Source organism: Zingiber officinale, chromosome 11B (assembly GCF_018446385.1).
Source record: "Zingiber officinale cultivar Zhangliang chromosome 11B, Zo_v1.1, whole genome shotgun sequence".
In the NCBI taxonomy this organism is placed as follows: domain Eukaryota; kingdom Viridiplantae; phylum Streptophyta; class Magnoliopsida; order Zingiberales; family Zingiberaceae; genus Zingiber; species Zingiber officinale.
Window position 1 is genome coordinate 16,927,195 of NC_056007.1, and position 13,402 is coordinate 16,940,596.

General features: G+C 36.0%; 1 long non-coding RNA gene across 3 annotated transcripts; it reads left to right on the plus strand.

Annotated features, from left to right (window-relative positions):
• Nucleotides 1-1,983: 1,983 nt before the first annotated feature.
• Nucleotides 1,984-4,734, plus strand: LOC122034947. Of its 3 annotated transcripts, none has more exons than XR_006126837.1 (3): nt 1,984-3,134; nt 3,219-3,351; nt 4,326-4,734. It is a non-coding gene; the product is annotated as an uncharacterized LOC122034947 (long non-coding RNA). The 3 variants fall into 3 exon arrangements; XR_006126838.1 differs by having other exon boundaries at nt 4,337-4,734; XR_006126836.1 differs by having other exon boundaries at nt 4,404-4,734.
• The last annotated feature ends 8,668 nt before the right edge of the window (nt 4,735-13,402 follow it).

Sequence of the window (13,402 nt, forward strand, 5' to 3'; positions counted from 1 at the left end):
AGACCATGTCCTGAACCAAGTGGGAATAAGATGAGTGAAAGGAACAAAGCTTGACTCACTGTAGCTGCTGAAGCGTTTAGAATTAGTTCTAAGATCAACTATGATTTTCTAGCTAATTGCGGATCATGATGTACTACTAGGTGCCACTCATGATCATTTTATAATTAAGTAGTTATTTATGCACGACCAAGATAAACTGGGAACCTATTAGGTCACACATACTAATGTGTTTCTAAAAGACATAAAACAAGATAAAGAATTTGATTCTTAGATCAAGAGATAAATGTTTGGTTGAACCATACATAAGACAAATATGAAAATATTTGTCATAATGGAAGCGTGGATAGGATACATCTCTTATGGTAGAGTTGAACCATATTTGGTTTAATTATGAATTAGTCATGAACCAACTTAGTTTAGTTATGAACCAAACCAAGGGGTTAATGAACTAATTTTTTATTAAGGAATAATGGGTTGGATTTGGGCTTGCTACTCCAACTCATTAAAGAAGACTATATATAGATATAATTGGGAGAGAATTATATACAAGTTTCAATATTTGGTTGATTGGCTTTTGGAAACTCAATCCTCCTCTCTTTCTCCTCTCTCTCCCCCGTTGCCAACAAGAGGATGCTCCCTCTTGTTGCCGTGACCACCACAAGGGAGAAAAACTCTCCCTTGTGTGCTTCTCTTCTTCATTCTCTTGATCTCTCTTCTTCGCTCGTGGCTAGTAACTTCTGAAGGAGAGACTTGTACTCAAGGAGTTGTCTTGAGGAGCTCGGTGTGGATACGAATAGAGGCGAGGTTTGACAACGTCGCTATGGTTGATATCCTTCTTGTTACAGGTCATCCGTAAGGTATACCTAGAGTAAATTTACTTTCTGTAAAATTTTAATTTGTGATCATGTTTGGCATGTTGTATCCTTGTATGCATATGATGTGTGTGATATAATAATTAGAAATTATTATTATTTTATTTTTCACTGTATATTTATGAAACTTGTTCTAGCACGCTAGGTTTACCTTACGGATGACTTGTAACAAGAAGGACATCAACCATAGCAACGTTGTCAAACCTCACCTCTATTTGTATCCACGCCGAGCTCCTCAAGATAACTCCTTAAGTACAAGTCTCTCCTTTGGAAGTTACTAGCCACGAGTAAAGAAGAGGGATCAAGAGGAAGAAGAAGAGAAGCACATAAGGGAGAGTTTTTCTCCCTTGTGGTGGTCACGACAACAAGAGGGAGCATCCACTTGTTGGCAGCGGGGGAGAGAGAGAGGAGAGAGAGAGAGGAGGATTGAGTTTCCAAAAGCCAATCAACCAAATAATGAAACTTGTATCTAATTCTCTCCCAATTATATCTATATATAGTCCTCTTTAATGAGTTGGATTAGAAAGTCCAAATCCAACCCATTATCCCTTAATAAAAAATTAGTTTATTAACCCCTTGGTTTAGTTCACAACTAAACCAAGTTGATTCATGACTAATTTATGATTAAACCAAATATGGTTCAACTCTACCATAAGAGATGTAGCCTATCCACGCTTCCATTATGATAAATATTTTCATATTTGTCTTATGTATGGTCCAACCAATCATTTATCTCTTGATCTAAGAATCATATTCTTTAACTTGTCACTATAAGAAAATTAGGATTTTATAACACTTAAAAGACAACACATTTTTTAAAAAATGTTATCTTTTTTTTAACAACACTTTTAGTGAAAAGCGTTGTCTATTTCTTTATTTTTTTACTAATAGATAACACTTTTTTAAAAATTATTATCTATTAGTAATTTTTATGGGTCAAAGACAGTACTTTTTGAAAATGTTGTCTATTAATATTTTTTTAGTGTTTACGATAATGATTTTTAAAAAGTACTATATATTGTCAAGTCCTCATCTAAATTTGAGATGCTCTGAACCGTTGGATACAATTAAAAAATAGAAAAGCTCTAAGTTTCACTTTAGCACCCACTTTTCTCCCGACCCACTAAGAAACCTAATCCTTCTCAACCTTCACACATGCCATCATTTTTTTTCTCGGCTTCCTGACACAAAACAGCCAACGCATCGACGCCACTCCTCTCTTCTCCATCTCTTCCTCACGGTCGGCGGTCCACCTCCTTTCCACCGTCGCCGACCGGTCACCATCTCCTTCCCTCTTCGATTCACACCGCAGTTAAGGAACTCTTCATCCACGCCGCCCTTCATGATTTTTTGCCCTGACACCATCGCTTCCACTGTCGGCTTCTCACGCTCCAAACGTCGGACGTTACTCTGCTCTCTACCGCACACCATGAAGGCCGGTGGTGCCACCCTCGCCTTCCTCATCACCTCCGGTCAGCTGCCACATCCACTCTATCTCAATCCTTCACCACATTCCCTTGCCCCCAATCTGCTGCTGATGCTTCATCTCCGCCACGTCCAAAACCAGTCATCGCCCTTCCTCTCCTCTTCAGGTTAGAAGTGGAGCTTCTTTCATCATTGACGTGACTCTGTCCACCTCTGTTGTTAGTTTTCACCCATCAGGCCGACCATCTCCTTCTTCGGGCTAGAAGAAGAGATTCAACCACCCTTCCTCACAGCAGTAGCCCTTCTTCACTTTCCAATAGTTCTTCCTTCATTCATCCTCCGGGCAACAACTTTCTTCCGACCTGTGGTTGATCTTCATGTGTTGGTTGGGTTGATTGGTTATGCATCATTTATGTCTGTGGATGTTAAGTGCTCTTCAGGTTATTGTTGAATGTTAAGTGCTTGTATTAATTTGACCTCCTTTGTTTTAATTTGCACACATTATGGTTTCATTGATTCATGCCCACCAAATGTTTGATTAAATGTCTTTTCCATTAGATAGGTTTTAGTTGATGTAATTTCTTTAATTTAATTCCATGTAATGCTTGTTAGTTTAGTGAGTTTGTTTCCACGATGCTTGTTCTTCATTTGGATGTCATTAGGTTAGACTAGTTTCCACTTCCATCGGTCCTGAATAACCTTCTAGTTCACTTGTTTCTTAGACTCTGAGATCAATGGAATGGAAAAGTTATAAGTTTCTGGTTTTTTGGGTGCACTTCCACTGGTCCTGAATAACCTCAACTATTGTGCTATCCCCTAAAAGTGTTAACTTTGAAGGTAAAACAAGCATAAATGACTTAATTTGATTAAAGCTTCTTCTTTCTCCTATTCTCGATGTATTTATTTGGTTTCTGCTTGTAGTGCAAGCTCTGATGGGCTTCAAAGTATCTATAGAGGATCCATATAATGTTTTAGAGAACTGGGACCAGATCTCTGTTGCTTCGTGTAGCTGGACCATGATCACTTGCTTATCTCAAAACCTGGTGATTTGGCTGTAAGCATCATGATTTATTTCACCTTTTACATTTCTTTCTTATTTCTCAGTACATATATGAATTTTATAGCTTGTTCTTTGTATTTTAAACTTTTAAAAAGCATTTATTATGATATTTCCTGCAGAGGCACTCTAAGCCAGAATCTATCTGGTGTACTTTTCGTGAACATTGGAAATTTGACAAATCTAAAAATTGTGTATGTTTTGATTATGGCTACAATAGATCAAATACATGCAAAATTTATTTTTTGCAATCTTACTGATGTTCTATTTGTAAATTTTTTCTTGAGGATTAAAATTCAAGTGATTGATCTTGAATAGTTGAGCCTGATATACATTTGAAAATAAAGGAAGCTGCAAAAGTAAAGTTGAAACAGACATTAAGCTTTCTTTTATGTCCAATTTACACAGCTGAGAATCGAGTTTGCTCAAATTCTTTTTTATCTTGAATTTGTTAGCTCTTTTATTTGTCTAGAAGCTGTGTAAGCATACTGAATTAGTTTATATTTTGAATCTTGTTTATTCTCCTGTTTCATATTTCATGTCTATTATCTGATACATGAATTTTCTTTGTTCTATATTCTTTTCTTTTCCCATAGAATGGATTTGCATTGTTGCTGGAGTTAATTTTGGGTGACAGAACTTTGACTGGGTCTGAATCTCAACATCATGAATCTATAAACACCTACATAGAGCAGATACTAGTTATCCTAGTCAGACCTTGTCATGTTGACTACAGAAACAATTTTACATGTCATCAGCAAGTTATTTACTTTCTATATATTTGCCTTTATGCTTAGTTGGTAGTTTTATTCCAGTTGATTTTGTTTTGATGCATTAATTTCTTGACTTTTTTGGAATAAGGTTTTGACTTCTTGGATTATAGAAGTTGAGATTATGGAAATTTCACATGTCGTTTGCTTATTCCTTTTGTCTTTCATTAGATGTTGAGATTGTGGAAATTTCACATGCAGTGCATTTTTAGATATTTTGAAGGTGAATGGAGGTATTCAAAAACTCTAGCTAAATAGTTCAGGTATGAATGATTACAGGAGCAGCCACTACATGCTATGTGGTACTGCATCCGAACCTCAGAGGTGTGATTGAGAAGTACTTCGATGAAGAACTATAAGAAGGCTTTGGGATTTAAGCGAGAAGATGGTTAAAGCTAATGAGTAAAGAGCATTCAAGTCAAGAGGATAAGTAACATCTATCAAGATACTTTAAGTTCATGCAATAAGATGTAGTCAATAGGAGCAGTTTTGAGTGTCTTCTAATTAAAATTTTTTTGTATGCGAGTAATTGTGTTTGTTATGGAAGTGTAAGGATGATAATTTGTATATTTATCTTGGTTGTTTATTTAATAATATATTATTGATTGAAGTAGATTCATTTTCATTTATCTTTTATTTGTCTTTGGTATTAAAAGACAATAGTTTAAAGGCTCTTGTCTTTTGCTAAAAAAGATAACGTTTTTTTATGCATTGTGAAACTATTGTCTTTGTTAAAAAAGACAACGTTTTTTATGCGTTATCTTTAAAAAAGACAACGTTTTTTATGCGTCATGTCTTTAAAAAAGACAACATTTTTTATGCGTTGTCTTTAAAAATGATAACGTTTTTATGTGTTATTTTTAAAAAAGACAGCACTTTCTATGCGTTATCTTTGCAAAAAATGACAACACTTTTAAAATGTTGCAAAAGCGTTGTCTTTGCTATAAACGACAACGCTTTTAAAGCATTGTCTTTGTGCAGACTTTTAACAACAATGCTTTTAACAACACTTTTTCAGCCACATAGATAATGCTTTTAAAGCGTTGTCTATCAGCTTTTTTCTTGTAGTGTGTTTTACGTCTTTTAGAAACTCGTTAGTGCGTGCATCCATAATTAACTACTTAATTATAGAATGATCATGAGTGATATTTATCTCTTGATCTTGGTCATCCATAATTAATGACTTAATTATAGAATAATCATGAGTAGCACCTAGTAGTACATCATGATCCCCAATTAGTTAAAAAATCATAGTTGACCTTAGAACTAATTCTAAATCCTTCAACAACTACAATGAGTCGTGCATTGTTCCTTTAACTCGTCTTATACTTACTTGGTTCAGGACATGGTCTATGTATCTGTCCCCACTAGACTGACTATGTCACACCTAGCCCAAGTAATACTTCTTCGTTCTACGGATTTAAATTACTTGTACATATGTCTAAGAGTCTTGCACTCTTAACATGTGATGCTTTAGCTAAAAACTTTGAGTAATAATCCTAACGAGTGGCCATAGGGTACACGTCTCCTCGCAAGGAGCGATGAATCCTCTGTGTGCTATCCAAACATCTTCAAGCATTTTAACTTATATCCAATCATTCCAGGTCTACACTTCAATGAGGTGCTTGCTTAAGATGTCAAAATATAAGTGTTCATGACTAAGGTGACTTGTATACCTCAAGTCGAAGGAAACTTGCACTTGAGTTGCAGTAAGAGCTTCACAGATATATCCATATATATAGATAACCATATGAAGTCTTACAGCAAGTCACTCCAATGAACTAGTTACCATAACTAGCATCCACGTTTAACTCTTGATATCTCAATGTCTCCTTCCAGTGAGAAAACAGTTGCTTGGCGAACCAAGGAGTATAACCCGTGCTAGTTTTACAGAATTGATGATATCCGAATGTATTAATTCGACGACTAGGAAAATTCTAATATGTTCATAATTACACATGTAGAGATAATCACTAGTTGTGATTCAATCACAATTTCTTTCATGCTATGAATTATATTGCAGACATTCAGTAAATGAATTTAAGACAATCAAACATATAATATACACTCAAATAGTGAATCTATATTTAGTAAAAATTGTAAGGCAATTGCCTTAAGACATCCCTCATAATCTAATACTCCCACTTGGTCTAATGCCAATCACCATGGTGTCCTAAACCGTAAGCATGAATATGACTCTCAAACTTGATTTGTGGTAGAGTCTTTATCAAAGGATCTGCTAGGTTCCTTTAGTGGAAATTTTCCTGAGCTATATTTCTTTCCTACTAATGATCTCCCTGATCAAATGATAGCAGCGAAGCACGTGTTTTGATCACTGAGGAGACCTCGGTTCCTTTGCTTGCACAATAGCTCTGGTGTTGTCACATTAAATAGGTAATGCTTCAATAGCAGATGGAACCACTCCATGTTCAGTAACAAACTTCTTGATCCAAACTGCTTCCTTTGCTACTTTCGAAGCTGCAATGTATTTTGCCTCACAAGTAGAATCTGCAACAGTGTCTTGCTTGAAATGTTTCCGATTAACTGCGCCTCCATTTAATATGAACATGAATCCAGATTGGGACTTAGAGTCATCCTTGTCCATTTGGAAATTTACATTTGCATATCTGCGTATGATCATATCACTATTTCCATATACCAAGAACATATCCTTAGTTCTTCTCAAGTACTTAAGGATCGTATTGACAGTCATCTAGTGATCCATTCTAGGATCAGATTGGTATCTGCTCATAACACTCAAAGCATACGATACATCAGGCCTGGTACATAACATATCATAAATGATAGATCCTATTGCGGATGCATAAGGTATCTTATCCATGCAAATCCTCTCGTCTTCTATGAGTGGGCACATAGTCTTCGAAAGGTGAAGTACATGCCTCATAGGTATGAAACCTTTCTTAGATTCAGACATGCTAAACCATTTTAGCACTCTGTATATATATGCCGACTATGAACGACGAAGCAACCTTTTTCGATCTATCTCTATAAATTTTCATTCCAAGGATGTAAGTTGCTTCTCCCATGTCTTTCATGGAGAATGTTTTGGACAACCAAACTTTAACTGACTATAAAACTATCACATCATTTCCTATAAGTAATATGTCATCAACATATAATATTAGAAATATAACCACACTCCCACTAACCTTTTGATACACACAAGGTTGCCCCCAGGGCGTAGCGCAGACGGTGGGCGCATGGTATCTCTGGCGTAATGGCCAGGGGTAGATTCTCAGGAACTGACGACCTGGGGTTTACCCCGCCATGCGCCTATGACCTGTGTACCTGCATGAACCTCCCTCAATATCCGTGGGGCCGGCACTAGGGGGGCCGCTAAGGTAGCGGATCTACCTTTTTTTGATACACACAAGGTTTGTCTGAATTTTGTGGATATTCCAACTCTTAGATACTTACTTCAGTCCATAAATGGACTATTGAAGCTTACATACTTTATTCTTATTAACAGATGTGAAACCTTCGGGTTGTGTTATATACACGCCCTCGAGTAGATTTCCGTTAAGGAAAGTTATTTTCACATCTATTTGCCATATCTCATAATCATGATAGCTGATATGGCCAGGAGTATTCGAATGGATTTAAGCATGACTACAGGTAAGAAAGTTTCATCATAGTCAATGCTTTGCTTTTGACAATAGCCTTTCGCTACCAACCTTGCCTTTTAGGTAATTACATTACCATCCATGTTAGCTTTCTTCTTGAAAACCCACTTGTACCCTATAGGCGTAATGCCTTTAGGTGGGTCCACTAAATTCTAAACTTGGTTTTCGTACATGGAATTCATTTCCAAATTCATGGCTGTAAGCCACTTGTCATTTTTTGAACTATTTAGAGTCTCTTTGTAATCAGCAGGTTCTTCATCCTCAATGAGTAACACGTCATTCGATTTTCTTACAAGAGATCCTTATCTCTCAGGAATATTACGCATCCTACCTGATCTACGAGGAGGTTGTGTCATAATTGGTTGTGGTTCTTGACTAGGCATCTTGTTAGTGTTTATTGGAGTCTCTTGAACTTCATCAAGTTCAACCATACTCCCACTTGCTTCCTGTAAGAGAAATTCTTTCTCTAGGAAGGTAGCATGTCTTGAAATAAACACCTTTTATTCTAAGGGGTGATAGAATTGGTAACCCTTAGTTTCCTTAGGGTATCCAATAAATAAATACTTATCAGACTTAGCATCTAACTTGTCTGATATAGTCCTCTTCACATAAGCAGGACATCCCTATATCTTTAAATAAAATATGAAGGGGTTCTTCCTCATATGGAGTAGTTGAGATTACCTTCATCTGGGCTCTGTTTAGCAAGTAAACAGTTGTCATGAGTGCATAGCCCCAAAAGATTTTGGAAAGATTTACACGATCCATCATTGACCTAACCATGTCCAATAATGTTCGATTACATCTTTCTAATACACCATTATGTTGTGGCGTATATGGTGGAGTCTATTGACACAATATACCATTGCCCCTTAGATAATCTTAAAACTCTTGGCTTAAATATTCACCACCTCAATCAGATCGAAGTATCTTGATATTTTTATCAAGTTGTTTCTCTACTTCATTTTTGAATTCTTTAAACTTTTCAAAGGTTTTAGGCTTGTGTTTCACTAGATACACATACCCATAACGAGAATGATCATTAATGAAAGTAATGAAGTAACTATAACCTTCTAGTGCATGAGTTGACATTGGTCCACATACATCAGTATGTACGAGCCCAAGCAACTCATCAACTCGTTCATCCTTTCCAGTAAAAGGTAACTTTGTCATCTTGCCTTTTAAACATGAATCCCATGTATCAAATGAATCTAATTCAAATGATTCGAGAACTGCAATTTTTTGTAATTCGGACATGTGTTTCTTGCTTATATGGTCAAGGTGACAATGCCACGAGTAAGAAGTTAATTGATTTTCTGATCGGGTACATTTATTGCTCATATCGATATTGAATGCATCACTAGATGTATCTAACGCGTAGATGCCATTGCATAAAATTCCAATGCCATAAAGAACACCATTCAACATTAGATAACAACAATTGTTACTAAAAGTTAAATGGAAACTTTTTTATTTAAACAAGAAATAGAAACAATATTCTTTATTAATGCGGGAACAAAATAATAATTATCTAGTTCTAAGACAAGTCCACTAGGAAGTTGTAACAAGTATGTTCCAATGGCGACTATAGCAACCTTTGCTTCATTCCCAACTCGCAGACTTGTTTCTCCCTTGATGAGTCTTCTGCTATTCCTTAGCTCCTGTATGTCATTACATATATGAGAGCCACACTCAGTATCCAATATCTAAGTGTCTAAGAAAATAGCAAGACAATCAATAATGAAAATACCTGAAGATGATGGGGCATTGGATGTCTTATTCTTCTTCATGATGGGGCATTGGATGCCTTATTCTTCTTCATGAAAATCAATTGACTTAAAATACTATACGAGTACCATAGGTAGCCTACTATACTTAACTGCAAGTCGACTCGATATTTTATTTGTAGTTAGTATGTGTGCTAGATACCAAACCTGTGCTAAAGAATCTCATTTGACTCAAGTCAAAAGAATCTTTAGATACCTTAAAGGAACATCAAATGTAGGAATTTGGCAACCTAGAACTAACAATTTTGAAATAATAGGGTATTCTGACTCAGATTACGCCGGATGTAAATTAGACCGCAAAAGCACAAGTGGTGGATGTCAACTACTAGGTCCATTACTTGTCAGCCGATTTAGTAGAAAGTAACACTGTGTTGCTCTATCTACAACTGAGTCAGAGTATATAGATATAGGAGAATGAGTTGCACAACTATTATGGATGATGCACACCTTAAAAGATTTTAATTTAAACCTTACAAATGTAAAAGTGTTAATTGATAATATTAGCTTAATTAATTTAACAAAAAATCTCGTGCATCATTCAAGAATCAAACACATTGAAATTAGACACCACTTTATCAGGGATCATGTCACTAAAGGAGATATTGAACTCAAGTACATTGAGTCCAAATCTAATTTAGCTGACATATTTACCAAACCCCTCCCTGAAAGTGAGTTTAGCAATCTATGTAGAAAATTAGGGATGTGTTTAATAGACTAGGATCCTTGAAATTCTTAAAATTATTTACAAAAATTGATTATTTCTAAATTCTAGGGTAAAACATTTTTTATGTTTTCAAAACTTCCAATTTTTAGAATTTCAAAAACAGTTCTAGCCTTAGACTAGATTAATCCCTTAGAAAGCATGTGCTTATAGGGCTAGTACTTGAGCATCTCACCAACACCCTATGATTCCCTTATTTGTGATTGTCGAACATAGAAAGGGGTGAGATGCATAGGCAAATTGCCTGGACTTAAGATGCTTATTTCAGTGCATCGACATAAGTCTGGTTGTTAAATACAAAACAAACATTAATCAGGTTAAATTATTTAGTTTAGTTAAACACTAACTGATTACAATTAGACTTAACCTGACTAACCAAGTAAAAGCTGATATCCTCTAATAGTCAGTAAGTAGCTAATTGGTTAGATAATTTTTATAATGTCAGGTTCAAGGGGAGGATTAATGATTTTCATACTTATATTGAAATTAAGTTTTGGAAAATATTTCTTTAATAACATATTAAACCTTTTTAACACTAACAAAAATTTTGTTTGGATTTTTCAAACTTAGGTTTTAAACGTAGGTTTGAAAAATGGTTTTATTTAGTTTCGAACTTTAAAACTTTTTAAACTTAAGTTTGAAAATCATATTTATCTACTTAGTTTTGAAAATTAGATTTTTCACACTGAGTTTTAAAAATTAAATCCTACTTAGTTTTGAAAATTTGACTTTGCAAATCATATTTATCTACTTGGTTTTGAAATTTGAAACTTATAAACTTATATTTGAAAAGTGTTCAAACTTAGTTTGAAAATTAAATAAAATTAGTATTAAAATTTGATAAACTTGGTTTGAAAATTTTACTTTTGCAAAACTGTCTTTATAAAACTTATGTTTAAAAAGGTGTTTTAAAAATTTACTTTTGAAAATTTGGTTAATTTTGCAAAGTTTATCTTTAAAAATAATTTTCAAACTTAGCTATTTTTGAAAAAGATAAAAAATAAAGCTTAAAACAAAATTTTCAAGAGTGTTCTATGTTAAACTCCCCCCAAGTCAATCTGACTTGTGTATATATTCTCTCTTGCTTCTTTTACTTAGTCATTTACAATCATCATTTTTACTATGTTTATTTTTGATGAATGTCAAGGGAGAGGGTTAGGTGGTTTAAGTTAGCTAAATAACAAAATTTAAACAAAGTTAACTTAACAACCTTATAAATTCTTGTTTCTACTTGCATATTTTTTTTCATTAACTTAATCAGATTGTCATTGCATCAAAAAGGAGGAGATTATTGGTGCGGTTAGCACTAACGGTCTAACTTAAGTTTTAATGAATGATAAAATATATTAAGTTAGTTTCGTTGTTATCTAACACTTTGATCGAGTGTGTAGGCGAAGCCCAGACAGGTCGATGGGCTGACCGGATGTCTGGAACGAAGTTCATCTAGGTCGACGAGCTGACTGGATAGCTGGCACGAAGTCCAAACGAGTCGACGGGCTGACCAGACATTTGGCACGAAGTCCAGTTAGGTCGAGGGGCTGACTGGATAGTTGGCACGAAGTCCAGACGGGTCGAAGGGCTGACCGGACGTCTGGCAGGTAAGTTAAGGTAAGTCACTGGAGGGGAGTGATTGTGAGGACGCGTTCTCGGGAAGGGAACATTAGGCGTCGATCTGACTTAGATCCATTTCGGATATCTAAGTCGAGATCGTGACTAGATTCTGATCTCGAGGAGACGGAATCTAATTACTATTATGTTTTATTATAAATTGTGCTAACACTTTTCTTTGCAAGATATATAATTTACATTATCTCGGACTAACATTTTCTTGCAGGAAGGAGATTGCTGGAAAACAAGGGTTCGGGCGCTCGGAAGGGATCCGGGCGCCCGGAGGCAAGTTTTATCCCCAAACAAGCTTCGCCACATGGAGCGCCTTGGTTGGCTTGGCTACGCCACATTCAGGGTTCCCTGAAGGTATCCAGGCGCCCCGAACCTCCTATATAAGGAGGGTAAAGGCTGAAGCAAAGCAAGAACTCACGATCTACGCTTTTGTGCTCCTGCGATGCTGTGAAAGCTCTCCAACAAGTTCTTTTTCTGTCTTATTCTCTTATTGTCGGGTTTTCTTTTACTAAATAATTCCTGTACTGCATTTGTAAAAAAAAACTTTCGAATTATTAGTGATTGCCCAATGAAAGCACTCAAAAAGTGCGGGCGTTGGAGTAGGAGTCGCCGAAGGCTCCAAACCAAGTAAATCGACCCTTGTTAGCATTGTTGTTGTTTTCACTTTTTCGCTGCTTACTCGTTTAACGTTTTAAATCGCTATTCACCCCCCTCTCTAGCGAAACTCATCGATCCAACACTAACTACCGTGCATTTATAAGAATTTTTCCTCTAAATGGGACACACAACTAAGGGATGCTAGGATTTTGGGCCGCTCACCACGAGTACTTCCAGATTTACCCTAACGGCTCGTGGGAAACTTCTGTGGAATCAGGCCAGTCTTCTTAGGTTCGACTATACTTGATCTGGTTAATGATTTTTTTTGTATAGTTGTATGTGACAATATGATGCCCCTACAATATAGTCGAGTTGGTACTTAAGTGCCACCGGAGCAGGGTTGAGTTGGCTAATGTGGGGTAGGGTTACTACCATAGGATAAAGGTTCGAATCTGGATAAAATTGAGGGAAAAAAGCCCTCCCCACACTGGCCAACTAAAATTTTTCGATTTATCTCCTCATAGATGGTTGTGGGGCCAACTACGTGGGGCCGCTGGGGGTGGTAGATTCTACCTTTTGCTATCACATAGTTGGTACTTGAGTGATAGAGTTATTTTATTAGGCAAGGATAGATTCTCGTGGAATTCATTCTCTTGAGAATTAATGCTCAATTTACTCGGGCACATAGATCAACGAGGAAAAGGAATATGGGTCTTTAAAATCAAGACTCGAGATGACGATTCAATTGAACGATATAAAGTCAGACTTGTTGCTAAGGGCTATACTCAAGAATATGACATTGATTATGAGATAACATTTGCCCCTGTTGCTTGCTTGACTTCAGTGTATAGTCTTATCGCAGTGGCTACTAGTATAACTTGGCCATTATTTTAAATGGATGTCAAAAATGCA